The sequence below is a fragment of the Notamacropus eugenii genome, chromosome 7 (genome assembly GCF_028372415.1).
Source record: "Notamacropus eugenii isolate mMacEug1 chromosome 7, mMacEug1.pri_v2, whole genome shotgun sequence".
NCBI lineage: Eukaryota > Metazoa > Chordata > Mammalia > Diprotodontia > Macropodidae > Notamacropus > Notamacropus eugenii.
In genome coordinates, this window is record NC_092878.1 from 54,688,062 (window position 1) to 54,715,968 (window position 27,907).

At 42.9% G+C, this 27,907-nt stretch overlaps 1 pseudogene; it reads right to left on the reverse strand.

The window, feature by feature from the left end:
* Position 1: 1 nt before the first annotated feature.
* LOC140514425 (gamma-tubulin complex component 4-like) lies at positions 2 to 27,885 on the reverse strand (annotated as a pseudogene).
* Between the last annotated feature and the right edge of the window lie 22 nt (positions 27,886 to 27,907).

Here is a 27,907-nt window from a genome sequence, read left to right on the forward strand (position 1 = left end):
CTTTTGTTTTGATGTATAATGAAGCTAACTTTTTTTTTAATGGTGACAAATGATATCCTTAGTACAAGTTAACGGCTTCATGACAAGAGAGTGGATTAAACTGCATTTCTCAGTTATAAAAGTAGAAGAGAATGTTTCCATGAACCTTCAGCAACAGACGGAATCACCTCTGGACGGATGGAAACTGCAATCTTGCCAACTTAGCTCCTGAATCTCAACCACAGGGCTCATACCCCAAAACTGCAAAAGAAAAAGACACCATCACATACTTTTCCTGCAAAGAAACTATAGATGTGAGACAGTTTCACATTCAAAATCAAGGAATCGTAGATAGCTCCTAGCCTGTCTTCTGTTACCATCAAAAGATCAGCTGGGAGGAGGCTTAGAAAAAATTACTAAGACCAAAGAAGTCTTTTTTTTTCTCTTTAGGAAAAAGTTTGAAGAAAGATAAATGGTAAAACTGAGCAAATGATTCCTACTATGCCCTCTTGCTCACAAACCCACACTATAAGAAGGGAGAAAAAATCGTACTGAAGAGACTGTTCAGTATAAAAAAGCTTGATCTTTTTACAGGAGGCAGCATGACACAGGCAGAGGGCAGCCCACTGGATATAAAGTCAGAGAAGCTGAATTCAGTACCTGGTACTGCTATTTATGTGACTTTGGGCAGTCTGAGACATTAGGTGTCAATTTCCTCGTTGTAAAATAAGGGGGTTGGAGTAGAAGATCCCTCCGGTGCAGTGTATGATTCCAGGAACCTAGTCAGCTGAATACCTAACCTGTGCCTACCTGCCCAGAGTCCCACCAGCCTGGGTGTAATACTTGTTGTAATCCAGTCGTAGCAGTAGTTGAGCCAAATCTGAGTTTATTTGATGATTCCGGACGCTGGAAAGGATCTTAAAGAGGAGTGAAGACTGACGGCTAAAACCCTGCAGGAAGGAATAACAGGGATTCAAGCGAATTCACCCCAAAACCTCATTCTTCTTTTACCTATAGCTGGAGAAGATGAAGAGTTTCATAGGAAGTGCCTTGAAGTCCAGGGGACTGATTGTGGCTGTACACCAGGGCAAGTGCAGGGAACAGTAACAAATGCCAACTGACTGCTCTACCCAGTGCTGGGTCACAGATACAGGGTGGGCGAGGAAGGGTCTTGTACCTAGTAGGGATGGTGTTACAGGCCAAGGAGCAGTCACAGGCTCCAGGCTATGCACTGAGCAAGCAACAACTTGAGAAACAAGCTATGTGGCCCTGATCTGGGGAGTGGGGCTGGCAGCTGAGGGTGGGAAGGGGTCTCAGTTTCAGCATCAAGCCTAGTCTGAAGCTGGTAGGATAATAACCAAGGCAAGAATTCTAGACCAAAGGGCACCCTTTGTTCTGTCATCCTAAATTGCAGAGCTTTCCTGTGATAGTGGCTGATTCCAGCAGCAGTCCACTGGAACTCCAGTAAGCAGCAAGCCTCCAATTGTGTTGCTCAGACCCCAAACCAGGCCAGGAACCTGCAGAGCTGTGATCGTGAGGAAGGCACTCATTTCACCTTGGATCAAACCTCTCTGGGAGCACTGGAAGCTTGCAGGTCCAGCCTGAACTTCCCCTGAGACCTTGGAATAACAATAATACCCCCCAAAATGCAGCATCAAGACCCAAGAGGACACAAATATAGCCCAGTCTGGACTTCACATAAAGACTGAAATCGAGAAGTAAGCTGGAAAAATGAGCAAACAGAAAGAAGAATCCCACCATAACAAATTATTGGTGAGTCAAGCAGACGCAGAAGAAAAAAATGACTCCAAAACATCTATAAGCAAAGTCTTGAAGAAAAATACAGCTTGAGTACAAGTTCCTAGAAAGGAAGATGCAAGAGCTTACTTTTTCAATGCACAAAGACTTTTTCTTGTTTTTTGCGGGGGTTCCAAATTCACACATTCCCTTCACTCCTTACGAAACCCAGTAAGAAAGCAAAAAACTCCAAAACCTATTACAAGTATGTCTAGTAATGCAAAACAAAGTTGCACGTTAGCCAAGTTGAAAGCTTAAACAATTTTCTTTATACATAAAAGCAGTAGAGGAAAAGAACTGGATGGAACACAGAATTAGAGAATGAATAGTTTGAACAAGAAGAACAACCGTACCCATGCAAAAGACTCCATGAAAATCAGAACGGGCTAAAGAAAAGAGAACGATTTCATGAGACAAGAAATATTAAAACAATGTCAAGGAAACTGCCTCCATCTCTGGGAACCAGAAGGCAGTGTCAGTTATCCGGTAGGGATTTGTTAACCGTCTATTGTGCCTGGAGTGTGCTGAGCACTTCAGATACGGATAGAGGCACAAGGTAGTTTCTGTTCTCAAGGAGGAAACAACTGTGTACAAACGAGCTGGACACGTGGTAGATCTGAAATTCTCCAGAGAAGGAAGGCCTCCCACTGAAGGGGATCAAGAAAGACTTCCTGGAGAAGGCAATGTTTCAGCTGGATCTTGAAGCCAGGAAATGGAAATGACCAGAAAGAGAATTCCAAGCATAGGGGGCAATGACAAGGCCTGCAGTTTGGAGACAGAAAATCATGTGGGAGGAGGAGTAAGGAGGCCAGTGACACTGGATCACAGAGTACGTGGTAGAAAGGCAGCAGAGGGCTGGGTATGGAGGGCTTTGAATGCCAAACAGGGTTTTATACTGGATCCCGGGGGTTATAGGGAGCCATTGACATTTACTGAGTAGGAAGTTGACATGGAGAAATCTGCACTTTTAAGAAGATTAATTTGGGAGACGAATGGAAGGAAGGTGGACTGGAGTGGGGAGAGCCTAGAGGCAGGGAGATCAACCAGTAGGCTATTTCAATAGAAAAGGAATGAGGTAATAAGGGCAGGTACTAGAGCATTAGGTACAGTGTCAGAAGAGAGGGATATAGGACATGTTTTGATGTAAAATCAACAGGACATAGGAACAGATTGGATATGGGGAGTAAAAGAGAGTGAGGACTTGAGGATGAGATCTAGGTCTGGTGTTATCCTCAGCAGTAACAGGAAAGTTCAGAAGAGGATAGCTTTTTTGGGGAAAGTTAATGAATTCAGTTTTAGACATGTAGAATTTTAAGATGTTTCTGGGAGGAAGCCAAGAGGGCAGAGTAGCATGAAGCAGTATAACAAGCTCCATCCCCTAAAAAACCAAATTACTCCAAACAAATTTAGAAAACTCACCAGACTGAATCTTGATGGGTAAATCTAGGAAAAGTAACACTGAGTCATTTGTCCACTCCAAGTCATTCTAGGGAGAAAGATGGAGAGGTCTGCGAATACTGGGGATGAAGTCTGGTACAGAGCACCCCAGGCATGAAATACTGCAGCTCTTAGGGAGACACTGTGTACTAAGGCAAGAGGAAACCCCAGACCCATATTAGGGCACTGCATACAGAAAGCAGGAACAGGTGTTAACTGGCACTTTTGGTAGCCACTACCCAATGCTGGGTCACAGATTCTTGGCAGACTGAGAAGGAAACCTGTCCCAGGGGGTGGTAATCCTAAACCAGAGAGTACAGAAGTAGTAATGATGTGGGTCCCAGAATGGGGTGCCAGCTTCTAGCCCAGTGTGATCACCTGTAGAAGAATAACCCTCGTGGGAATTCTAGACCAAAGGGGAGCTGACAACTCCATCACTCTGAACTGGCAGCTTTCCAGGTAGCTGGTAGGGTAAAGTCCAGCAGCCTACTGCTGCTCAGATCCAAACCCAGGGCAGGATCTTGTAGAGCTCAGATCAAGAGGCAGTGATCAGACTTTGCTCAGGATCAGACCACTTTGGGGACACCCCAAATTACAACGTTCAATACTCCAAGAAAGCAGCCACAGGATCTGCCTAGACCTTCCCTCCAGAAGTGTGGAGGGCCCATGCCTAACATCAAGTTTGAAGTTAGGAAGTAACTATTATGGTGGCAGGGAAGCTCCAGACAAGCCTCCATGAAAAGATTACTCCAAAATATCTAAAAGCAAAGCCTAGAAGAAAAATACACCTTGGGCACAAACTCTCTTGTAATTGTTGGAAGAGACAAAGCAAGAGTTTTTAAAAAAAGAGATGAAAAGCATTTTTGTAAATTAAGTGAGAGCATGTGAGGAAAAAAATGGAAAGGAAACAAGAACTATGGATGAACAAACTGAAAAAGGAATGAACAGCTTGGCACAAAAGGTGCAGATCCTTGCTCAAGCAACAAACTTCCTGAAATTAGAATGGACCAAAAAGAAGCCAATGATTCTATGAGGCATCAAAAAATATTAAAAGTCAAAAAGGCTGGAAAAAATAGAAGAAAATGCAAGGAATCTCACAGCAGAAACAACTGAACTGGGAACCTCATCAGGAGAAAAAAAATTTAAGAATCATTGAACTATCTGAAGCCCATGGACAAAAATAAGAGCCTAGACATCTTACTTCAAGAACTCGTAAAAGAAAACTGCTTATATCTCTTGGAACTTAGAGAGCAAAGCAGAAACGGAAAGAATCGACCAATCACGTCCAGAAAGAAACTCCCAAACTAAAATTCCCAGGAACATCATAGCCAAAATCCAGAGCTTCTGGGTCAAAGAAAAAATGCTCCAAGTTGCCAAAAAGAAAGAATCTAAATATCAAAGAGCCACAGTTGGAAGCATACGTGATTTAGCAGCCATCAGTATAAGGAATGGAGAACTTGGAATACAGTATTTCAGAAAGCCAAAGACTTAAGGTTAGAGCCAAAAATAACATCAGTAAAACTGAGTATCATACTCAGGACTAAAAATTGACTTTTAATGAAACAGAGGACTTTCAAGCATTCCTAATGAATGCTTGGTAGAAACTCTGAAGTTCAAACACAGGAGTTAAGAGAAAAATAAAAAGGTAAACAAAAATGAACAATGAAAAAGGCCTAGACAAGTGTAATTGCTTACATGCAAACATGGGGAGATGATATGTCACCTGAATCCTATCATCACCAGGAGTCATATGAAATCTAATTAGGCAAAGCCTGGGAGTGGTTTTGCTGATGTCTTGGTGATCTTAAAAGAATGGAAAGAGGGGGGAAGTATGATATATTCAGGAGGGAGGGAAGGGAAAGGTTAGGGAAAACTACTAACTTTTGGGGCACAGCTCCCAATTGCTTTCCAGAATGGCTAGACCAAGTACAGCTCTACTGACATGATGCATTAATGTGCCTATTTTCCTACATATTTTCCAGCAGTTGCCATATTCCTTTTTTGTCACTTTTGCCAAACTGAGGAACATGAAGTGGAACCTCAGAGCTGTTTTAATCTGTATTTCTCTAATTATTAGTGATATAGGCATTTTTTTCATTTGACTTCTGAGAGCTTGGATTTCTTCCTCTGAAAACTGCCTGTTTATAGCCTTTGACCACTTGACAACTGGGAGACTTATTCTTGTGAATCTGAAATATTTCCCTTTAATTTTTAGAACTATGTCCATTATCAGAGAAAATTGCTGTAAATATTTTTCCATTTTTGCTTCTCTTTCAACTTTAGCTGCACTGGTTTTGTGCACAATCAAAACTGTCCTATGATCCTCTCTGTTCTTTGTTTGGGCATGAATTCTTCCCCTCTCCAAATATCTTACAGGTCATTTCTTCCTTGCTTTTAAAATCTATTTATGATGTTACCCCTTATGTCTAAGACACATACCCATTTGGCTAGTACCTTGGTATACGGTATGAGATGTTTAAACTATTTACTAGTTTCTGCTAGACTGCTTTCCAGTTTTCCCAAGTTTTTGTCAAATAGCAAGTTCTTACCCTAACACCTGGGATCTTTGGGTTTATCAAATACTAAGCTACTGGGCTCATTTGCTTCTATATATTATATACCTAATATGTTTTCCTGATCAGCCTATTTCATAACAAGTACCAAATAATTTTGATGACTGTTTTGTGGTATAGTTTAACATCTGGTACTGCAGGCCTGCTTCCTTCCCTCTTTTTATCACTATTTCCCTTGAGGTTTTTAGTCTTTTATTCTTTCAGATAAATTTTATTATTTTTCTTAGCTCTATAAAGTAATCCTTGGATAGTTTGATTTGAATGGCACCAAAGAAGTAAATTAATTTAGGCAGCAGTCATTTTTATTATGTTGGCTCAGCCTACTCATGAGCAATGAATATTCTCCAATTATTCAGATTTGTCTTAATGTTACGAGTGTTCTGTAGTTGTATTCATACAGTTCTTGTGATGACCTTAGCAGGTAGATTCTCAAGTATTTTACACATTCTGTAGTTATTTAAAAAGAATTTCTCTTTTTACCTCTTCCTCCTGAGTTATGTTGGTAATATGCAGAAATGCTAATGATTTCTGTGGGTTTATTTTATATCTTGTAAATTTGCTGAAGTTGTTTGAATTAATTCTTCAGTTAACTCTCTCGAGCTTTCTATGTAAACCATTACATCATATGCAAAAAGTGTAACTGTGTTTCTTCTGTCCATGCTTATTGCCTCAGTTTCTCTTTCATGTCTTACTGCTCTAGCTAGCATTTCCAACATTCTATCAAATTGTGGTCGTGATAATGGACATCCTTACTTTACCCTTAATCTGATTCAAAGACTTATAAGTTTATCATTACATATAATGCTGGCTTTGGTTATAGATAAATACTACTTTTCAAATTAAGGAAAATACGTTTATTCCTGTGCTAGTTCCTAGTCTTTTTCAAACAGGAATGGGTGTTGTATCTTGTCAAACGCTTTTCTACATCTCATAAAATCATGATTTTTGCCATTATGATTAACATGGTCAGTTAGGTTTATAGTTTTACTAATATCTAACAAACAATGCCTTCTTGCTATAAATCCAACGTGGTCATACTGACATGTCTGTGCTATGTTGCTGAAGTCTACCTGTAAATATTTCATTGAAACATTTTGTATTGTTTTCATTAGACATATCAGTTTATAGTTTCCTTTTCTTTGTTTTAATGTTTTTTTAAACTTATCCAATGAGGAAATTTGTTTTGTTTGACTATACATATTTATTACAAGAGTTTTGTTTTACTTTCTTTTTCATTGATGAGTGAAGGTGGGACGGAGAGAAAGTAGATTTAGGTTAATTGAAAAAAAGCAAAATTTCATTTAAATAAATTCCACAGAAGAGGATGGCAGCTTACTCTCTAGCTGTCAGGACTGTCCCTGTCCAGCTCCATTCTGGCAGACTTACCTTCACTAGAATACTCAGCTGGGCAGCCCCACGCTCATCTAGAGGGCCCAGATTCTGGCTGACCAGTGAGCAGAAACTGTGACAGAGATCTAGGATTTCATTCAGGCAGTGGAACACCTATATTAAAAAAAAAAAATAGTAAAAGAAGGAAAATGGGCATGTTATGGGGAATGACAGCTTAGAGGATTCAGGGTCTTCTATTCCCAAGAACACGCCTACAATTCTAACCTTTCTTCTTGGGCTCCAGGCTTATGTCTCTGATTGCTGGATATATTCATTTCAATTGGAATGTCCTATGGTACCTCAAATTCAGTATGTTTGAACAACTCATTATCTTTAGTTACTCAAAACTACTTTACCCTTTGGGATTCCCAGTTTCTAGTCATTATCTCCTGAACATGCCACAGAAAATCCATGAATGTCTTTATTCATTCTATATATCCCCTGTATGGCATGTGCAAAATACACTTCTTTTTTCCTCTTTTTATTTTTCCATTTCTCTAAGTCTTTCTTCAAGGCCTAACTTAAGACCCACTTCTTCCATGAAACCCTGACTGCCCTAATTTTTACCAAGCACTCTAGCATTTACTGGCTGTGCCATTTATTTGGTGCTATAGTAACAATACAATTGTATGCATAATCTGTCTTCCCAATTACACTGTAATCTCCTTGAGAGGTTTGGATCCTGACTGTCTGATATACAGCCTTAATGGAGCAGGTGCTAAAGGACTACTTGTTGATGAAGTTCTAGTTCCATCATCCCCTCTCCAAAGTAGAACTGAACTCAAACCATCCAAGGCAGGCAGCTGATCCTAATGCAGGGGTGGGGAACCTGCAGCCTCCAGACCACATATGGCCCTCTAGGTCCTTGAGTGAATCCAAACCACACAGAACAAATCCCCTTAATAAAAGGGTTTGCTCTGTAAAACTTGGACTCAGTCAGGGCCACACTTGAGGACCTAGAGGGTCACATGTGGCCTGGAGGCCAGAGGTTCCCCACCCCCATCCTAATAGTTCACAGACATCTTTAGCAGAACAAGCATTTCACTCACTCTTACTTTTCATCATTACCACACATACACGCTAATGTAAAGCAGTTTCTGTTTCCTTTGCCTTAGACTATTCTTCTGTTCCTTGTCTATCTCAGAAACCTGAATACATATCATCTGTGCTGTCTCCTATTTATAAATATTGCGAAATACCAACAAAAATGGGGAATAAAGATCTGATTAATGGAAGCCTGTTGTCTTGTCAACTCAATCAGCATCTGAAGAAGGGGAAGATTTAGTGCTATAAAAACTTCAGAAAGCCAAACGAGCCCCACTTACAGGTTTCAGCAAGATGAATGACTGAGCCAGCAAGTTGCTCAGGAAGTGGTCATGAGCCAACTGGATGCTCTCAAAATCCCTTGTGGAGTTAATCTGATGGAGGAGCTGGGAGAATTGAGACTCCAGCACATCTACCTGAAGGAGAATTAGAAGTAATTAAAGTATTTTATGGGACACAATCACTCTAGGAGAGAAAGGATAGTGAGGCATCTGAAAAATAAAACACAGAAAACTCCCCTGTGCTCTTGAATTGACCAAGAAAGCCCTTGTTATGTGGCATGACATTGGTAGGGAAAGCTGAAAACCTGGTTCAACCCAGCCTCCTGTCACTAAAGCAGATGTTTTATGTTCATACTGACTGACTCAGTTACATTTTATTAAAATTTAAAGACTTATGGAACACTTCAAAAAGCCAAAACTTCAGTGATGCCAAAGACCTGAGATTTCATCCCGAGGATGCTTCCTTCAGTGAATTATATTGCCACCACTCTATACTTTAGCAGACAGTCTTTGTGAATTGCTGTGACCAAACCAATTCATCAGCTGACAATCAACCATCTAATGTGAAGCCTTTCCTAACTTAGTGAGGCTGGTCATATGGTCAGGACTTGCACTTTACTGACAACTTGCAAAAAATCTCAGGGTCAGCTTCCTGTCACAACAAAACAGAGCAGGATTTTAGGGTGATGCCAATGTCATCCTATCCACAAGAACTTAATAAGTGCCTTAGTGGTGCTGCTCATATGAGATTGTTAGTGCTTCTGGGGCTTCTTATGCCTCATCAATACCATTCCACATAGCAATCCTAAAAACCACGGCCAATTTTTTTCTCTCATGAGCGTTCCCCCAGGGCAAGAATAAAACATCCCTGCAAGACCTTTCTCCTGCCCTTTCTTCATCTCCCATGTACCATTCAACTTTCAGCACAGACCTGGAGATAATACTGAAGATTATCCACCAAGAAGGCCATGTGGTTCCGTAGGCGCCATTTAATGGCATCGCTCTGGTTAGACTTGAGATGCTTGCGCTGCATTTGGAGAGCCCAGCAGTGCTGCAGTTCTGCCTGCACTCGTCGTACGCTGAGCAAGTACTTGAAGACAACATTGTACCTGGGTCCAAAACAACCACCGTGAAGCTAGACTCTTCCATTCCCAGCTACCTCCCCTTTCCCCTCAGTCAAGTCCCAGATTCCTCCTCTTCCTCCCTTTTTCTTTCCCATTTTCAAAAAGAAAGGATTTGAAGCTAGCCAGAGAAGGGCCCTCTCTACTGGAGGCAAAGTCCTTGTTCCTTTCTCCTGAGGCTCAGCCCAATGCATGTTTCTGTCCCAGAACTTTCCATTTCACTCATGGGAGGCCCAGCATTCCAAACAGCCTCTGCTCCTTCTACCTTTACTTTGCAAGTCATGCCAAACAACACCTGCCTTACAAAGTTCACTGAACTATACAGAGGTCATGAGAAACAACAGGTGACCAGCCTTTGGGGAATGTAAACCCCTCAAAGGCAGGCATGTTTTTTCCACAATCTCTTAGGGCTCAGGATTGTGCCATGTGCATGATGAACTCTTAATGTTATGTAATGGTTAGCTGTCTGAGAGTGATACAACGTTCTTTGAAAAGGAATGAGTTTCCTATCTCCACAAATATCCAAATGGTGGTTGAATTACTCTTTCAGAGAAAGAACTCCTGCCCTGGGAGTGAGGCTGTACTACATAACTTGTATGGTCCCTTCCAATTCTAGAGTCTGTGATTCTAAACTTTTTATTCCTCCCTAGGTCGTGACAGCTGCTGACATGGGAGAAATGTCAGAGGACACATACTGAAGACAAGCACTTGGAAGAAGAGTTGATTCCTAGGGGAACTGGAACTATGTGACCTCTCATCTTGGCATGAGTTTACACAGAAAAATAAGAAACCTAATTTCCTTCAATTCTAAAATAATCCCTGTTGAAACCTGCCTTCTTCAAAGGGCTCAAGGACACATCCAGCATCAAGCTTATTATGCCGATCACTGCCACCTCAAATTAATTTCAAAAACAGAAGCAACATGGCATATGAGGAAGACCTAGGAGTTTGGAGGTCATTGAATCCAACCCCCTCATTCAACAGATGAGGACACTAAGGCCTGGGGGCTTTACATGACTTGCCCATCAACACAGAGGTAGCCAATGGCACAACCAGGATTCACACTCAGGTTTAGTGATTCCAAGGTGAATGCTATTTCTACTAAACCATACTACTTCCCCAAGGGCTCTTTTACCAGAAGTTCTCTAAACAGTTTTAGGTCAGCATCTGCAGGTTAAATAGACTGGGGTGGAGATGGATGGATTCTTGAAGTTGTATCTCCTGGGCCTGCAGATTACTAACAACTGGTCAGAGGGCCTCTATCTTCCCTGCCATAGTTAGTGTTTGCTAGCAAAAAGCTCACAGAGGTCTTGTAAACCTACTTCTCCAGGACAGCAGGAGTGAAGAGAATGTGGAGAGGCCACTGCACTTTGTAGGAAAGACCTAAGGGCTGCCCAGCCTGACGCAGGGGCTTCTCGGGGAGAGGTGTCCCGAGAAGGTGCTTCTCGTGCTTGAGTAACATCTAAGGCAAAAAAAAAAAAAGAAAAAGAAAATGAAGAAACTTCAGTCTAATTAAGACAGACAACTTGTTTTGTTGAAAGAAGAATGCACATGAATAACATGAGAGAAAAAACCAGGGGGATGTCTAAGACACAAGGAGGAAAACATAGTGGGCAGAGGGCAAGGAAACAATGTGTAGGCAGGTTTTTTGGTAGATCTTAGCGATTATTTTGTTGTCTTTAGAGACAGAGGCAGCTGGAATAAGACAAGAACTGACGCATGGCATAATGAAAAAACCCTTGGCTGCTAATGAAGTGGTCTGGATTCCAATCCTGGCTGTGCCACTCATGAGTCTCGGGAAGTCGTGTAACCACCCTGTATCCCTGTTTCTTAATCTTTAAAATGAAGAGGCTGAACTAGAAGATTTCTTAGGACCCCCTGAGTGCTAAAGGTAGATAACTCTAAGATGAAAACCATATAAGCGTCTTCAGAGAAGGAAGCAGCATCAGGAAAAAAGGGAGGAACAATGATATGCGAAGGAGAGAGAAAGGGAATTAATACCCTTATGTTCCTTTCCATGGTACTCAATTGTCAGGTGAAGCAGAGGGAGGAGGTTGTCATCATCTAACAGCACCTTGTGGGCAGACTGCTGGAAGGCCACATTAACATCTGGCAGAGAGAAAGAACAAGGAGCAAATAATAGCACCTGGCTATATGATGAAGCCTGGAAGAAATGTTCTCCCATCCAACCCTGCCTGACCATCAGGAACAAACACTATTTGACTTTGGGGTCCAGACCACACCATTTCATACAGATATCATTGGTTATGTGGCTGCTTGTCCCAGGAGATGACTGCAGTGTGATGGAAGCTATCCAGGCCCACTGAAATGGCTTCCCTAGGCAGCAACAGAAGGTAAGGAGGCTGCCCCTCAAGCCCTCAATGAAGAAGCTGAGAGTTGGGCTCTTCTCTCAAGGAAAGTAACTTAGTCATTCACTCTTCTGTTGAGTACTTACCATGCTCAGTTACTGCAGTGGGCGGTGTCTTTAACATATGCTGGGCTGTGTCAATGAAGGCCTGGAACAGTTCTCCTCGTCCCAGCAGGTAAAAGTCTTTAATGATCTTTGAAAAAGAATGTCAGTATACAAGTCAACAATCACACAAGTCTTAGGAATTCTTCGCTATCCAAGGAATTGAATTCAATCCAATTAAAGCATTCACAAAGCTCCTATTATGTATAAGGCACTGTCCAAGGAGAGAGGAACACACAGAAGAAAATTAAATTACCCCTACTGTTGAGTGGCTTATAGTCTACTTGGGAGATGGAATATTTACCTAAATAAGTAAAACTAAAGATAAATTAGAGCAGAAAGCACTAAAAACTGGGGAGATAAGCGAAGGCTTCCCTGAGGAAGTGGAACCCAAGTTAAGCCTTGAAGGAAGAAGACGAGGACTTTTGCAAAGCAGAGATGACAAAGGAATGCATTCCAGACATGGGGGGGGATGGCTCATGTGAGAAGAAAGAGGCTGGAGACGAAGCATTTGGGAACAGTTAGTTATCATAATGGTCAGAACACAGAGCTCATGAAAGGGAATAGTATGAAGTAACACTGGCAAAGTAGGTTCCCAGACTGTAGAAAGGCTTTTAAACTAGAAACAGTGCAGAGCTGTCTCCTTAATTAGGACCCAACTAACACATGGATTTGGAGGCAGCATGGTACAGTGGATAAAGAGCCAACCTCAGAGTCAAGAAGACCTGGGTCCAAGTCCCTTTTGGGATAGATCTTGGTTGTATGACCCTGGGCAAATCACTCAACCTCCACATAAATTCTCTAAAACAAGGAGTTGCAGAGAAGGTACTGATATACACTGATAGAATGTTTTTCCTTGGGAATTCCCCATACCAATGAACACAGTGTCATTTCCTTCCTGTCCCCAACAGATGGATGTGAGCTTCTGCCCCTCTAAACAGGCATATCAAGAAGAGAAATTTTAGTGGTGCTGTTAAGCCAGGAAGATTACAGTATATTTGATATCTTTACTTGGTGGCAACACAAATGATAAAATTACAAGAAAACTTATGTCTATCTCTTTGTCCTACAGTATGGTATATCTCTACAATCATGTTTGTATTTACAGAAGCAAATCCTGGAAGGAATTATTCCTTCAGATGACACCCAGCAATGGGCTGCTCATTTTGGGGAAGAGTATACAAGGTCATCCTAAGAATCCAGGGGTAGGTTTTTTTCCCCAAATCAATAGAGTTAGGGAAGGCAAAGGTCATTTCCTGTTAGTTACATTTTAACAATAAAGAAAAATAAATGAAACTATTACCTTTAGTTGGCCTAATAAATCTGACTCCTCCACCATAAGTTTCCATAGATGCTGAGGAAACAAGAACATCAGTGAAATCCCATTTTGAGAACACCATTACAAAGGAGGATTCTTTATTTAAAAAGCTGCTCTATATTCCACTGAATGACTCAGGAAAGAATACTACTCATATGATCATGACAATAAACTGTCTACAAAAAACCCTTCTGAAAACCTGCTACTAGACCCTGTACAGATGGCAGCAGCAAGAGAGCTTAGCCCTTCGTCCTTTTGTTCTTTAGTGGAAAACCCAATCTGGTCCCAGGCTCCCGTGGAGCAGAAATACACACACAAAGTGAAACAAAGATCTCATCTATGCCTTCAACTAAAGAAAACGTTGTGACGCAAGATGCTGAGTGGATTGTGTCTCTGTCACCGTCAGGCAGCTAGCAAGGCATTCCATGTCCCATAAGAGACTGAGCTCAGTAAGAGGGAAGGACACTTACTATGGCAGCATTCCTAAAACCCAAAGACGGAGAAAGCGTCTGGCCTGAGGAATCATTTCTTCACCCTGGTCTCTAGTGCCAGCTAGAAGAAGCAGCTGCTGTGCTCCACTCTCTATCTTTCCAGGTCAATCCACCCCCTCAGAAAACATATGCTGGATCAGACACTTAAAAGGCAAACCTCAGCAACAGTGCTGCGTATCCGGTCCACCACCAGCTCAAAATCCACAAGGCTGAAAAGAGGCTGCTGCTTGAGGCGATGCAGTTCGGCAGCAAAGGTGTCTTCTTGATTCTTTAAAATAGATCCTGTGTATCATGGACAGTAGGAGGAGAGACCCTCGGAGCTATGCTATCAACAACGCTCTGATTCTTTCATTTGTTACTATAGACAATCTAACTAACCAGGGTCTAGTAAATACAGGGCAATAATTTTTGCTCTTAACCACTGGGTGCCACTTCCCTTGCTTTGAAGATTTCTGACAAGAAGCATCATGGTGCCCTCTTACAAGATTTATTTCAAAATATGATGTACTACACTGACCACTGCCTTGGCTCATGAGGCAATGGGCAATAAAAGCTGCTCTTGACCAGCTCTTGGGGATGAGATGTTAGGACAGGACTTCCTACCTTTTCTGGTCAGATTCACATTCTGATTCTCAAACATCTGTACAGACTCTCCTACAAACAGGATTTTTTCAGCGACTCTCACTGGAATATAGGAAGGAAGTATTTCCACCCGAAGGGAAAACTGCTTCAGGGATGGGGCCAGCATGTTCTCTTCCTCAATCAGGCGCTGGGTGAGGAGATACAGAGTGACAAAGGAAACAAGAAAGTATGCAGTAACTCTATCTATCTCCATCCTTTATATTCCATAGTTAATATATTGGGCAATAGGGACTTTAAACCCAGGGATGTACAACTCCCACCTGCCAGGCATGTACTGTGCTTGCAAGGAGGTAGTCTAGCCTGGTGGCTAGCAGGCAGGAGAGGCACAACACATGAACGTTCTAGTTCTAGCATTGCCATTAACTAGTTACAGGACTCTAGCTAAATCATTCAACTGCTCTGAGCCTTAGTTCCTTCCTCTGTAAAATGAGTAGGTTGGACTAGACCTGTGAAGTCCTAAAAAAAAAATCCTATTATGCTCAGTTCCAAGAATTTATGATTCTTATGTAATACACTGGCATCTATATAGGTTTTTGTGAATCCTAATTAAGACCTTGAGCTGCATCAAAAAGCTGCCAGAGAGACACAACTTAAGGAGCTGTCCACTTCCTAAGTATGGTATTAGTATGGTATGAAGAAGGCCTCACAACTGCCCAGCCTAATGGATTATCATAGACTCACGGGTCTGGAACTGGATCAAGTCCAATCTCATTTTAGAGACGAGGAAAATAGGCCCCAGGGAGGTTAAGTCTGGACCTAGACAAACAAGCAAAGGAGGTGGGGGTTGTACTCTTCAGCGCTCTTTCCCATGCATCCTGCAAACCTCATTCAGACAAAGGCAAATATCAGGAGGGACAGGCTGAAGGAAGTGGCTCAGATGGCACCGAGGTGGCAGGCTCAGTGCAAGCTCATGTGAGAGGGCGAAGGGGTCACTATCTGGTGGAATGTACTGCCTTTCCCTTCAAATCCTCACCAGGTCCTGAAGTTCTCGTAACTGCTTCCCTGTCAGGCCTCCAATGCCCAGGTCTTCCTCCTCCTCCTCCAGTTGAGTAGAGACAAGGCCAGAAGATGGGCCCTGTTTAATAAAGAACTCTTCGTGTTGGTCCAAGAGGAGGCCATGTAGCATCCAGGCAGAAAGCTGCTTGTACATGACCCCATGGCACACTGCCAAGATCCTGAGTGGAGAAAGGGAGAGAAAAACCAATGCCATAAAAGCCCTTGCTGGGCACAAACACCCAGGCCATTCTGGGACGTCACTAGAGGGTACTGGCCAAGATCTGAGTAAGAATTTGGTGAGTCAGAAGGGAAACTGTCCATTACACTAAAAATAATCATTCCATTTTTATTCCTATCTTTTTGGAATTAGTCATTAAATTTCTTATAATTAAAGTTCCCATATTAAGTTTAAAATGTCCTTCAGCTATTTTGACAGTTTCTTTTCCATATTGTTTATTCTCACCCTGCGTAAGAGTTTCAGAGCTGAAAATTCCTGCTAAAACACAATGAGATGAGCTCAGAGAAGTCTGTTTCTCTGCCAGCAAAAGCAGTTTGCTCCTTTTCTCTTGTTTCACCAAAAAGGAAGGGAATGGATGTGGTAAGGGAGGATGACTCAATTAGAAATGGAGCATTACAAAAATACATGAAAAGAGAAGATCAAGCACCCTCTCCAGAACTAGCTCAAGTATTTCCAAGATGTTCTTGTGCAGTAACCAAATATTAGAATTAGAAGGAAACTTGGAGATCAGAGTCCAGTCTTTCCACCCAGGACAGAAGCTTAACTTCAAGTTTTAAAGAAGGTAAGATAAAATGGGCAATATGAGCTGGTTCCCTACCACCGCCAGCATCAAACAGAAAATTCTCTGCTTAGCCCCCTTCTTACCTTTCCGGTCTTCTTATCCTCTACTTCTCTCCATATACTTTACGATCCAGCAGCTCCTGCCTTCTCCTAACTCCATGCTTTGTTACAGGCTGTCCCACTGCCTGGGAGGTTTTTCCTTCTACTCTCCACATGTTGGCTCCCTTGGCTTACTTCAGGACTCAGCTCAAATCCCACCATCTACTGGAGGCCTTTCCTGGTCCCTCCGCAATACCAGTGGCTGATCTGAAATTACTTTTCAACTACTCCATATAAACAATATCTTATATGTAAATAGTTTAAAAGTTGTTTCTCCCATTAGGAAAATAAGATACTTGAGAGGAGGGACAGTATTTTTACCTTTCTTTGTATTTTCAGGCTTAGCAAAGAGCCTGGCAAATAGTAAACATTTAATAAAATGCCTGTTGACTTACTGACTGAAAATAGCAATTACTTTAAAAGATATACTCAAATATAGCCAAGCAAAACCCAGCATATATAATGGTAACACCCTAAGGATGATGGGATCTGACAATCAGAGGGACCTTAAAGTCATCCACACTAATTCATTCTCTTTTATGTAGTACCATCCTGGATTCTTTATTGGCTGGCATCCTGGCCTCTCCTACTTTGATCATATAGACCTATCTGCTCAGTGTTAGCTTTTCAGTCCCATCTATTACTAACTATTTTGGAGAAGTTTTAGATCATATGCAAATAAAATGGTCTTGATGAACTGTGTCAATCTTATTTAAGTTTTTGTGACTTACTTTTCTAGCGCACTGCGTACAGGAGGCAGTCCCCCACAGCTGTATTTGTATACCGTTTCCAAGATCTGACACCCATGAATCTGTGGAAAAGATAAACTTCTAAAAATTATACAGTGCCTGCTGCACAGTTTAAATTGTACATTCAGTTGTGATTGGTCCAGGAGGGACCTACTGAATCAATTCCAGTGGCACTTCCATAACTTTGTCCTTTCCTACCTCTTACACATCAATAGTGACTCCCTCATCTCACTCCCCCAATACACACACAAACACACGCACACACTGATCCAGTGACAGTGGCCTCATTGCTGACATTCTGTCATTGGACTTCAGGCATTTTCCCCAGCTATCACTCATGCCTGGAAATCTTTCCTCCTCACCTCTGCCTCCTAGTTTTCCTGGATCCTTCAAGTCTCAGCTACAGTCCCCCCTTCTGCAAGAAGCCTTCCTGGATCCCCATATTTGCAGGTGCTACTAGCTACATATTCCATTGGGTTTCCTAAAAGTGACTGAATGGGTCAGTCAATCTCCTCCTGAGCCAGATCTACTTGGGGATATGCCTATTAGCTTGTTCTGGAAGAAGAAAGTAGAACTTCTCCACAAAGATACTGCATAAGAATGTTTAAATGTTTAGATTACAGGTTCTAGATTCATCAGCCAAGAATGAATATGTTAATTCAGAAGTAAAAACTACCGGCCCCCCCATCAGCTTCTTTAAGGAGAGAGTTTTTATCTTTGCTTCTGTAGTCAGAAAGGAAAACATGGATGTAGCACATTTCCAATTGTGCAGAGTGAAGTCTAGTAAAATGTGCAAATCTTTTCTATTTCTGCTGAACTTCAGCCCACAGCATCCCTAGGCCCATCATGGAAAAGAAGGTGAGTGAACCACCAGCTCTTCTTGGATTTTTCACTCTCCTTTCCCAATTGAAATGAGACAGAGAAGGGTAACATGGGAAAGGAGAGAAAATTTTCATCTGGCTCGTAACTCCATTCATGGTGGTACTTTTCTTCTCATTTTGGGGGGACAGGGGAGTGTAAAGAAGCTGCAGGGGTAGAGAGGTCCATGAAGAAGCCCACACAAGGCTTCCAGGAATGGAGGGGATGCACTTAAACAACTCACTGTGCATACAGCTGGGTATGTGTCTACACAACACAAAATGAAGTAGAGGGCTGGCAACTGTTTGGTCCAATTCATCAAAGAAAGAAGCCAAATTAGATACTTTTGCCTCTGTGCTATGGTTACCTCTATGTGGGACTGAGTCCTACCCTTCATTCAATTCTTTGGTCTAAATTATCTGGTTGGGCTTTTTAGCTGAAGAAGTGGCACTTATTTACTCTGTGTGTGTGTGTGTGTGTGTGTGTGTGTGTGTGTATGTGTATGCATAAGTACAAGTGTGTATGTGTAAGAGAGGCAGACAGACAGATCAGAGTTGGGGGGGGAGAGAAAGAGAAGGGGGCAAGAGGGAGGGAGCCCATATACATTAGTATTGATATGTATTCTGTATCTGTGTGACATTTACAAAGGTCTCATTAAATATCTCTGGGGTTGGGAGTGTGTAGAAGGAGGGAAAGAGGACAGGAGTGTGTCACATGCAACCCAACTGTCTCACTGCAGATTTTTTTAAAATGCTGTGGATGAATTTGTAAAAATTATACTACTTTCAAGGCTGCTTCCTGTGATTGTTCTTATAACAACTCAAGAGAAAAGGACTCAGGGAGCCAGAGGGTACTTTTCACAACCCAACTTGACTAGGTAATCTACTCAGCACTTGCTGATCTCAGAGTTACTAGCTCAGATCCCAAAAGCCAACAGTCTCCCAGAATACTTGGAATCAATTTTTCCATGACAGTAATACTAGCAACAACCTAAGTAAAAAGTACATTTAACAAAGTTAGGTGAATGACTTAGGCATGGTGACCTCTTAATACTGAAGCATGACCTTGAGGAAAAAGCTCCTTGCTCCCATCAATGATCAACATGTATGATGCCTTTCCTTCTGAGGTCTAATTTCATGGTTCCCCCAAACACAACAGTTTGAAGAAATCTATGTGGTGCAAATCACTAAGCACACTGAATTACGTACATCATTAACCAGAATAAAAGAAGTGCTTACCTTCTGACTCTTAATCTGTTCAACAACAACCATCACTGAGGGAAAAAGAAGTTGGAACTACAAAGCAAAGCAAAAGTTAATTAATCTAATGTAATCTCTTACGTGTTCCAAATGTAAGAGAGGGAGTATAAACATAAGCTCTGGAAATGATGGCGTTTCTGAATGAAGATAGAGAGATCAACTCCAGCCAGAAGAGGCAAAAAAAGGGCCTACTCCTCTCAGCCTATCTTTAGCTAGAAACACCTATTTTGGAGGCTGGCAGGATAGTCAGTATAACATCAACATGGACAACTTTAGTACCAAATGTTAAGAGACGATTTATCTTCAGAATTCATGAAATAATGCTCATATAATAAAGCAGATTAAATGTACAAAATGTAAAATTTTAGATTCAAATTCCGAATCTGGAAGTAGGAGAGCTCTTCAAAATACTAGATTAGTCAAATATACCTAAAAGACTGAGAGAACAGACAAAAAGAACCCAAGATATTCCATTATCTACAAAGATACCTGGTCCAAGGAGTAATTGACATGTGATATGGAAAGGGGAGGGTCAGCAAGGAACTGCAATAAAAAACATAATTAGAAAAACACCATCTCAAAAAGTTTCTAACCTATGACCTAAGAACACTGGCTGGGGAGAGGGAGAGAACAGACCTTGTGGTAATGAGTGCTTTTAGGTTCCCACAGAAGATAGTGATACAGGGTCACTAAAGTGATACAGGTCACTAAAAACTGAAAGCAAAATGTTCACAGAATACCCTGGAACCTCTTACAGAGGCAAGAAGTTACTTTGATCATTAAATGAACAATACGGAGAGCTTATAGTGGTATATGCTCATTAAAGGCATTTTCCCAATTCTGAAACCCTAATTAAAGGAAGACAAGCTATGGTGGGGAGGGAGGACCGCATTTTCTTTCCAAGGATGTGGTCTAGTGAGAAAACTGGGGGACTCAGGGGCATTACTGCCTGCCTCTTTCTCCTCTTCTCTACCTCACCTCTTGCTCCAAGTCAAGCAGTGCTTGACGATATGGCTGCAGGATGGAGTCCAGACCTGTGCAGAAGGCCCGCAAATAAATTCCATGTAATCCACCCTGGCCTTGCTGGGACAGATGGTGATCCTGCGATTAAACAAAGGCTAATTAAATTAGCTCCAGGATTGGGACTTGCAGATCAAGTGCTGAACCTGGAGTCACAAAGACCTGAGTTCAAATGTGGCTTCAAAACACCTCCTAGCTGTGGAACCCTAGACATGTAAAACTTCCTCTGTCTGCCTCAGTTTCCTTTGTAAAATGAGGATACTAACAGCACCTACCTCCCAGAGCTGCTGTGAGGACCAAATGGTACATCTGTCAAGTGCTTTACAAAATCCTTTAAGTATTATTTAAATACTATCCTTTTTGTTGTTATTACGTCATTATTAGTGGTACTGCTGATGTTTGAATAGCTGTGTCAAATTAACCTCCGTAAGAAGAAACATACAACGGAGTGAGGGAAATAGTTTGCCCATTAACATTGTTGGACCACAGATTGACAACACCAAAGGTCCTTGGAGTTCATCCAGTCCAACTTTCTCACTTCAGAGATGAGGAAGAGGTTCAGAGAGGTTAAGTGATCTGTCCAAGGTCACAAGAGGTAGAACTGGGGACTGAGTCCAGATTTGGTGCAGTGTGGAGCACTGGTCCTAAGACAAAGGAAAACTGAACTCTAGTGCTGGTTCCAAGACCGATTAGGTGAACAGCCTGAAGCAAAGTCACCTCACTTCTCTGAGCCTGGGTTTACTTCTCTGTAAAATGGGAAAAATATATTTATACTCCCTACCTAAAAGGATGTTGCGAGGAAAGCATTTTGTAAATATTTATATCAGTGTGAGTCATAATTCCTATTCCCACCTTCCAAAACTGATGTCATGTTTATTTTAAGCCAGAACCTTCTTAACCCTTTGCCTTAAGGAAGAATAAAAACTATGTGATGAAAAAAGAAAAAGGACAGAATTCCTCCTCTGTTGAAAAAAATCCATCTTCCTTGAGAACTATTGGATCTGCGGAACCCATATTTTTAACTCCAACTTGAGCAAAAGCCCAGCCAGAAGTCTAAATTTAAAACCAGCCTCCAACTCCCTTCTCTCTCTTTCTAATGTGTATAATGCCACTCATAGACAGATGTTCTTCTGAGACCAGAGAGGTTCTGTTACTTCCTCAAAGGTCACATAGGAAGTATGTGACAGAACCAGATCCCCACCCAGCACTCTTCACATCGTACGCTGCTGACTCTTATGCTGTAGAACAAAAACTCCCAGAACTTACAGGAAAAACAATTCAAATAACGACACATTTGTAAATAACCTTAGGGGAATTCCATCTTCCACAGGACTCTCTCTTTCATTCATCACATGGATCTGTTATGCTTCTAGGAAGCTAGGAGTTGAAATCACAGAGAGGCAAATTTATACTCAATGTCAGGAAAAAACTTCCTAACATCTACCAGGGGTGGGGAACCCGTGTCCTCAAGGCCACATGTGGTCCTCTAGGTCCTCAAAAGTGGCCCTTTGACTGAACCTAAACTTCACAGAACATATCTCCTTTGTTCTGTAAAACTTGGACTCAATCAACAGACTGTACCTGAGGACCTAGAAGGCCACATGTGGCCATGAGGCTGCAGGTTCCCCGCCCCTGACTTAGACCTATCCAAGCAGGGAATGGGTTACCTCAGGAAGTAATGAATTCTCTCCCTTTAGAAGTCTTCAAGGACTGCTTGTAGTAAGAGTTTGGGCTATTTAATTCTCAAATTCAGTGACTCTATAAATGTTCCTGTCATTAATATTATTCGTAACACTGTTATTAATGTTACTATTAATACTACCGATACTTGGCGCTCTTCTGAGCCCAAATGCAAGACGTATAAAAAACATCACCACTGTCCTCAAGGGCCGACCACCCACCTGCTGCTGCACATGGCCTGTATATCGTTCAATGAACTCTGTAAAGGGAATATAGTCCGTGCCAAGGCGGCAGAGTCGATTCAGGACGCTGGTTTCACTCGGATGGAGAAACGGAAAGTCCTGTGACACCTACAAAAGTGGTAACAACATTAAGGACACAGATGCCTCTGATTCATTTGACTCCCACCCTGAGGATACTCCAAATGCTTTACAATAATGACAGGATGTTTTTCTCCAAATGTTTTATGATGACATTTTTTTCTCCTCATTCTGCCTTTTGTGAGGTGTATTTATCAGAAGAGTTCTGTAAAATATAACTATTTGCACATTACTGGGATCTTTTTAAAGTGATTATAACAAATTCATCATAGACTATAAAAAACTGAGTTTTTTTTGTTCATGTAAATATCACTTAAAAAGAAAATGGTGTTTATTTTTTAAATGTAAAATTTCAATTAACAAGCATTTATTTTCTTTCTCTCCTTCTCTCTCATTAAAAAGAAAAAAAGAAAAACAAAACCCCTGTAATAAATGTGTATAGTTGGGCCAAACAAATTCTTGTACTGTCTAGGTCTAAAAAATGTCTCATTCTACATTTTGAATCCATCACCTGAATGGACTTTCATAATCTGGAAGGAGGTCAAGGAAGCTATGTAATAAGCAATTACCTTTTCCTTCCTAATCCCTTCAGCCTTGCCATCTCTAACATTCCACCAATGAATAAACACTTACCAAGCACCTTCTGTGTGCCCAGGACTGTGCTAGTTGTAGGGGATATGAAGAGGCACACCAACATATGCATATGAAAACTTAAAAAAAAAAAAAAACTACTCAAGAGACAATGCAAGGCAATTGTATGAAGAAATTAAACAAAAAAAGTAAGAGAATTCTCCTCTTCTCAAACCCTATCACTTCACTAAATACCAAAGATGAGAAAGTCTATAAATAAGACAACTTTCTAAGTTGCTAAATTTGGAAAGTTTAGGGAAAAAATCCACCCAAACCACAGGTTAAACACAAAAAAATTCAAAAAGAAGAGGAAGAACAGCGCCGACTCCTTCTCCTTGGCTGAGCTCTTCAATTTCACGACCACTTTCTGAGCACCTCTGGGACAGGCACGGTGAGCAACAGAGGAAAAATGCAGCTGCATCTGCTCTTAAGGAGTTTACATCATACTGAGCAATACAGATAAGTAAATACAAAATGTATAAAAAGTCATGGGGGAAGGGTATCAACAAATGGGAAATGGGAAGAGGCATCTTATCCTCTGAGCTGAAGCTTGAAGAGAGCGGGGTCCCAAGAGGCAAAATGAAAAAGGAAAGCCTTTTAGGCATGGGGCACAGCATGGGTAAAGGCATAGAGAGAGGAGATGGGGTGCTCTCTACTAAGAATAAATAGAACCCAGTACAGATGGAACATTTAGTATATAAAGGAAAGTAATATGTAACCCTAGTGTAAAAAAAAGCTGGAGCCAAACTGGGAAGGGCTTTAAGTGTCTCTGATCCCTTCCCCTCCTCCCCAAAAAAAGTCTGAATTTTTTTCCAGTGCCAAAAAATCACCATTGAAACTCCTTGAGCAGAGGAATGACAAGATCATACATATGCTTTAAGAACATTACTTTGGTAGCTCTGTGGAGGGTGGACTGAAGAAGAGGAGACCAGATGCAAGGAGAACAATTAGAAAGTTATTCCAATTTCAAGGCATACACTGGTGAATTTGCATTTGATTTTAGAGGCAACAGGGAGCCATTAAAGCTTCATGAGCAGAAGAGTAGCATGGTTAAACCTATTCTTTAAGGATATGACTTTGGCATAAAAAGAACAGACTGAAATTGAAAAAAGGGAGGGAGTGCAAATCAGAGGTTACTACAATAGTCCAGGTGAAAGGTGATGAGGACCACAAGTAGGAAGGCTCCCATGAGAGGAGAGAAAAGAACGTAGGTGAGAATGTCATGGAGGCAGAAGAGGTATGACTTACCAACAGATTGATCCCTGGGGGACGAAAAGGCTAAAGGAAGAATGAAGGATGACTCAGAGTTTCAGTTGTTTAACGGATAGTTGGAGACGTGGCACCAGAGCTCAGGACTGAGATGAGGGCTATCTGCCAAGAGATAATAGTTGGTCCCACGGGAACAAGAGGTGAACACCGTAAAAGAGTAGAGGTAAAGGAGAAGAGGGTCCAGGACCCAGCACTGTGGTGCTCCCACCCAGGGACAGTGCTTACGGGAGGATATGGATGAAGATCCTGCAAAGAGACTGAGAAGGATGGGTAGAGCAGAGAGGAAGAGAAGTATGAAAGAACAATGTCATACAAATCCAGAGATGGGAAAGTCAGAAAGAGGAGGCAGAGAAGTCAAGAATGATGAGGACTGAGAAAAGACCACTGGAATTAATAATACAGAGATCACTGGTAACCTTATACACAGTAACTTTAGCCAAGTGGTGAGGACAGAAGCAAGGATGCAGGAGGTTGAAAAACATGTGGGAAATGAGAAAGTAGAAGCAATGAGTGCAGACAGCTTTTTCTAGAAGTTTAACAGAAAACAGCTGGCATGTTTATGGGGCATCATGGAAAGAGCCGGTGGACAGGGAGAGATTAGAAATTTGGGAGAGCAAAGAGATATCTGAAAGAGCAAGTTCCCAGAGGAGATAGGAGAGGAGGTGATCAAAGGTTTTAGTAGAATAGGGCTTCTTCATTTTTACTGTGTCATGGACTCCTTTGGCAGATCATGTCTGGTGAAGGCCAAAGACCCCTTTTTCAGAAAAGTTTGTAAATATGCAAAAATAAAAAGCATGAGATTGCCAAAAGAACTAATTATATTGAAAATGTTATCAAACTGTTAAAAAAAAAAAACCAAGTTCAAGGAATCTCTGAAGTAGAGGATTTGGCATTAGTGAAGAGAAGGGCCATGTCTTCTTCCTTGACTAATGCAAAGGAGAGGATAACACCGAGATGATTTGAAGTACGTAACAGAGTATATTAGCAAGCACCCTAGCACACCCAGGATGGCCTGCTAGCACAGGTTCTTTGATCTGCTTTTAAAGGAAAGACTGCTCAAAAAGGGGTTAACAATCCTACTTTAATTACATTCACTAGTTCAGGGGAAAAGTCAGCACCCTGAACTTGGAGAAAATGCAAGCAGAGAAATTAGCACAAAGACATACAGAACTCCAACAGTCTGGGTAAAGCAATATTGCTGTACACTTTATGTACATCACTGGATTGAGGGAGCACAGCCATCGGAGCAGTCGGGGTGTGGGGCGGAGATGTGTGGGCTCCGAACATATGGCTACTCAGAGTCTCCACCAGGAAATCAAAGAAATCCAAAGATCCTTCTTATGAGTGGACCCCCAAAGCAAATGCCTACTCCCAGAATATATAACAAAGACTTGGCATCTGATTGGCTGAGTGCTCAGGAGCTTGAAGGTGCCCCAGCACTTAATTAGAAACTCCCTGTAGCCAGGGCTCTATGTGTCTATTAATGGTCAAAGAAGATCTTCAAATTCCCTTAACATTCCACAGAGGAGAAGAGGAAGCTCATGATGAACAGTCCTGAACTTTGAGTGAAGTGTGAGTTGAGACCTGCTGTCTAGAGAGAGCAGGGAAGGGGTGGGAGACAAGTACAAGAGAAGGTCAATCAGGGAAGAGAACTGGCAAGCAGAAGTGAAGGCCAAGTCAAGATTAAGTAATATCCATTTGTGGAAGACCTAATTAGCAGTGCTGGGACTTCCTCTAGCAGCATTCATTAGCATGCAAGTAGGAGCAGATAATCAATCAGCAAGTATTTATTAAGTTCTCATTATAGGCTTGGCATTGTGCTAGGCAAAGAAAAATCGTCCTTTTCCTCAAGGATCTAAGTATTCCACTGCGGAGATACGACATATTTGCAAGCAAGTCAATACAGAACGTACACAATACAATTTTTCAAGGGGAGAACTAGCAGCTGCGGGCGGGCGCCTCATGGAGGAGATGGCACCTAAGGGCCTCCAGGAAGAGGGCACAGCCTGTGACAGGCACAAGGAGGGGAAAGGGAATTGCATGGGCTCAGTTTGGCTGCAAGGGAGTGCGTCAAGGGTACTCATGTCTAATCGATCACTCCGGAGTTAGACTGTGAGGGTATACTCCATGCCCGGTGGAGAAGTCTGAGCCTAGAGCCCAGCCAGAGCTAGGAATGCTCCTTGGGCAGGGGAGGGAAATGGTCAGGTCCATGTTTTAGAAGGGAACCCCGGGGAGGATGCATTCAGGAGGCGGCTTGGGTGTGAGAGGCAGAGGCAGGACACGCTGATAGACACGGAGGCTAAGGGAGAAGGACAGGGAAGGCTGGATCTGGGCTGGGGGAGACGGAGCTTTGGACAGGAACCGGGAAGTCAGCAGGAGGAAAAGGAGATTCAGGGATGGAGAGGAGGGCTTTTTGGACACGTGGAGTTTGAATTTCTTATAAAACACCTGGTTTAAAATACCTAACGGGCAGGGTGTGAGGTGTCTATGCAGGGAAAGAGACTAAGGCTGCATATCCAGGCAGGATGCCATCCGCGTGGGGAAGATAACGAGGTCCCTGAGAAAGGAGAGGGCACAGGCACACCTGCATCCGGGGAGCTGAGGAGTGGTCACATACGTAGGCAAAAGTCGGGTGGGGGGAAATTAAGTATTACAAACTGAGAGAGGAGTGTCCGGGAGCTGGGGGCTGGGGGGGGCGTAAAACGTCAAATACTGAAGCAAGGACTTGCCAATAAAGAGACCATTAGTAACCTGAAGAGTCTAGTTTCGTTGAATGATGGGGTCAAGAGACGGACTGCAGAGGGTCAGGAACGAAGAGGGCGCAGCGCGGGCAGCTTCTCCCAGCAGGGGGTCCAAGGGAGAAGAGGCTCGTAGGAGGGGCTGCACGGTCAGAGCCTCTGGAGGGGGGCTCGGGTCAAAGGGCAGCCTGAGCCTGGCAGGGGACCCCTGCTGTGAGGCGGCCAAGGCGGGGGCGGACCTCGGACCTCGGAGAAGTCTGACCCGCCTGCTTCATTTCTTAATTCTTACAGACCGGGCTGGTTACCGTAAAACACAGCGCAGGGTCCGCAATCACCTTGGACCGTCTTGGGGTTCCTAGGCAGACGCTGCAGCTGCTTGCCGTTTCCTTCTCTAGCTTATTTTACAGATGAGGAAACTGAGGCAGGCAGGGTGAAGTGACACAATTCTCCCTCGGCCATTCATTCTCTTCAGCCCTCTCGCGCAGACCCCGGTCGTGGCCCCGCCCCTCTACCCCAGCCCGCGCCAGAGCCCCGGGAGCCGACCCCCTCCCGCCCTTTTCCAGGCTCCGCCCCCTCATTAGCGGCTCCCAGGCCAAGCCCCGCCCCCCGCTCCTCCACCGCAGGCCCCGCAGTCCGTCCACGCTCCCTACTCCCAGGGTCCCGCCCCTCTGACCGCCTTACCCCGCCCCCCCCAGGTCCCGCCCCGGCCCTAAACACTGGCACTCTTAACTCCGCCCCTTGCTTTCCCCGTCAGGTGGAGTTCCAATTAGCGCTCCCTTCAGGGTGGGCCGTACCTGGAGGCCGCTCCGCTTGTTCCAGGTGAAGATGGCACCCGGGTACCCGCTCAAAGCCAAGAGCAGCTCGTGGATCATCCCCACGGCGGGCAGCGGGCCGCTGAGGCAGCGTCCGCCGGCGCGAGCTCCCCCGGCCGTCGGGGGAGGAGCGCTG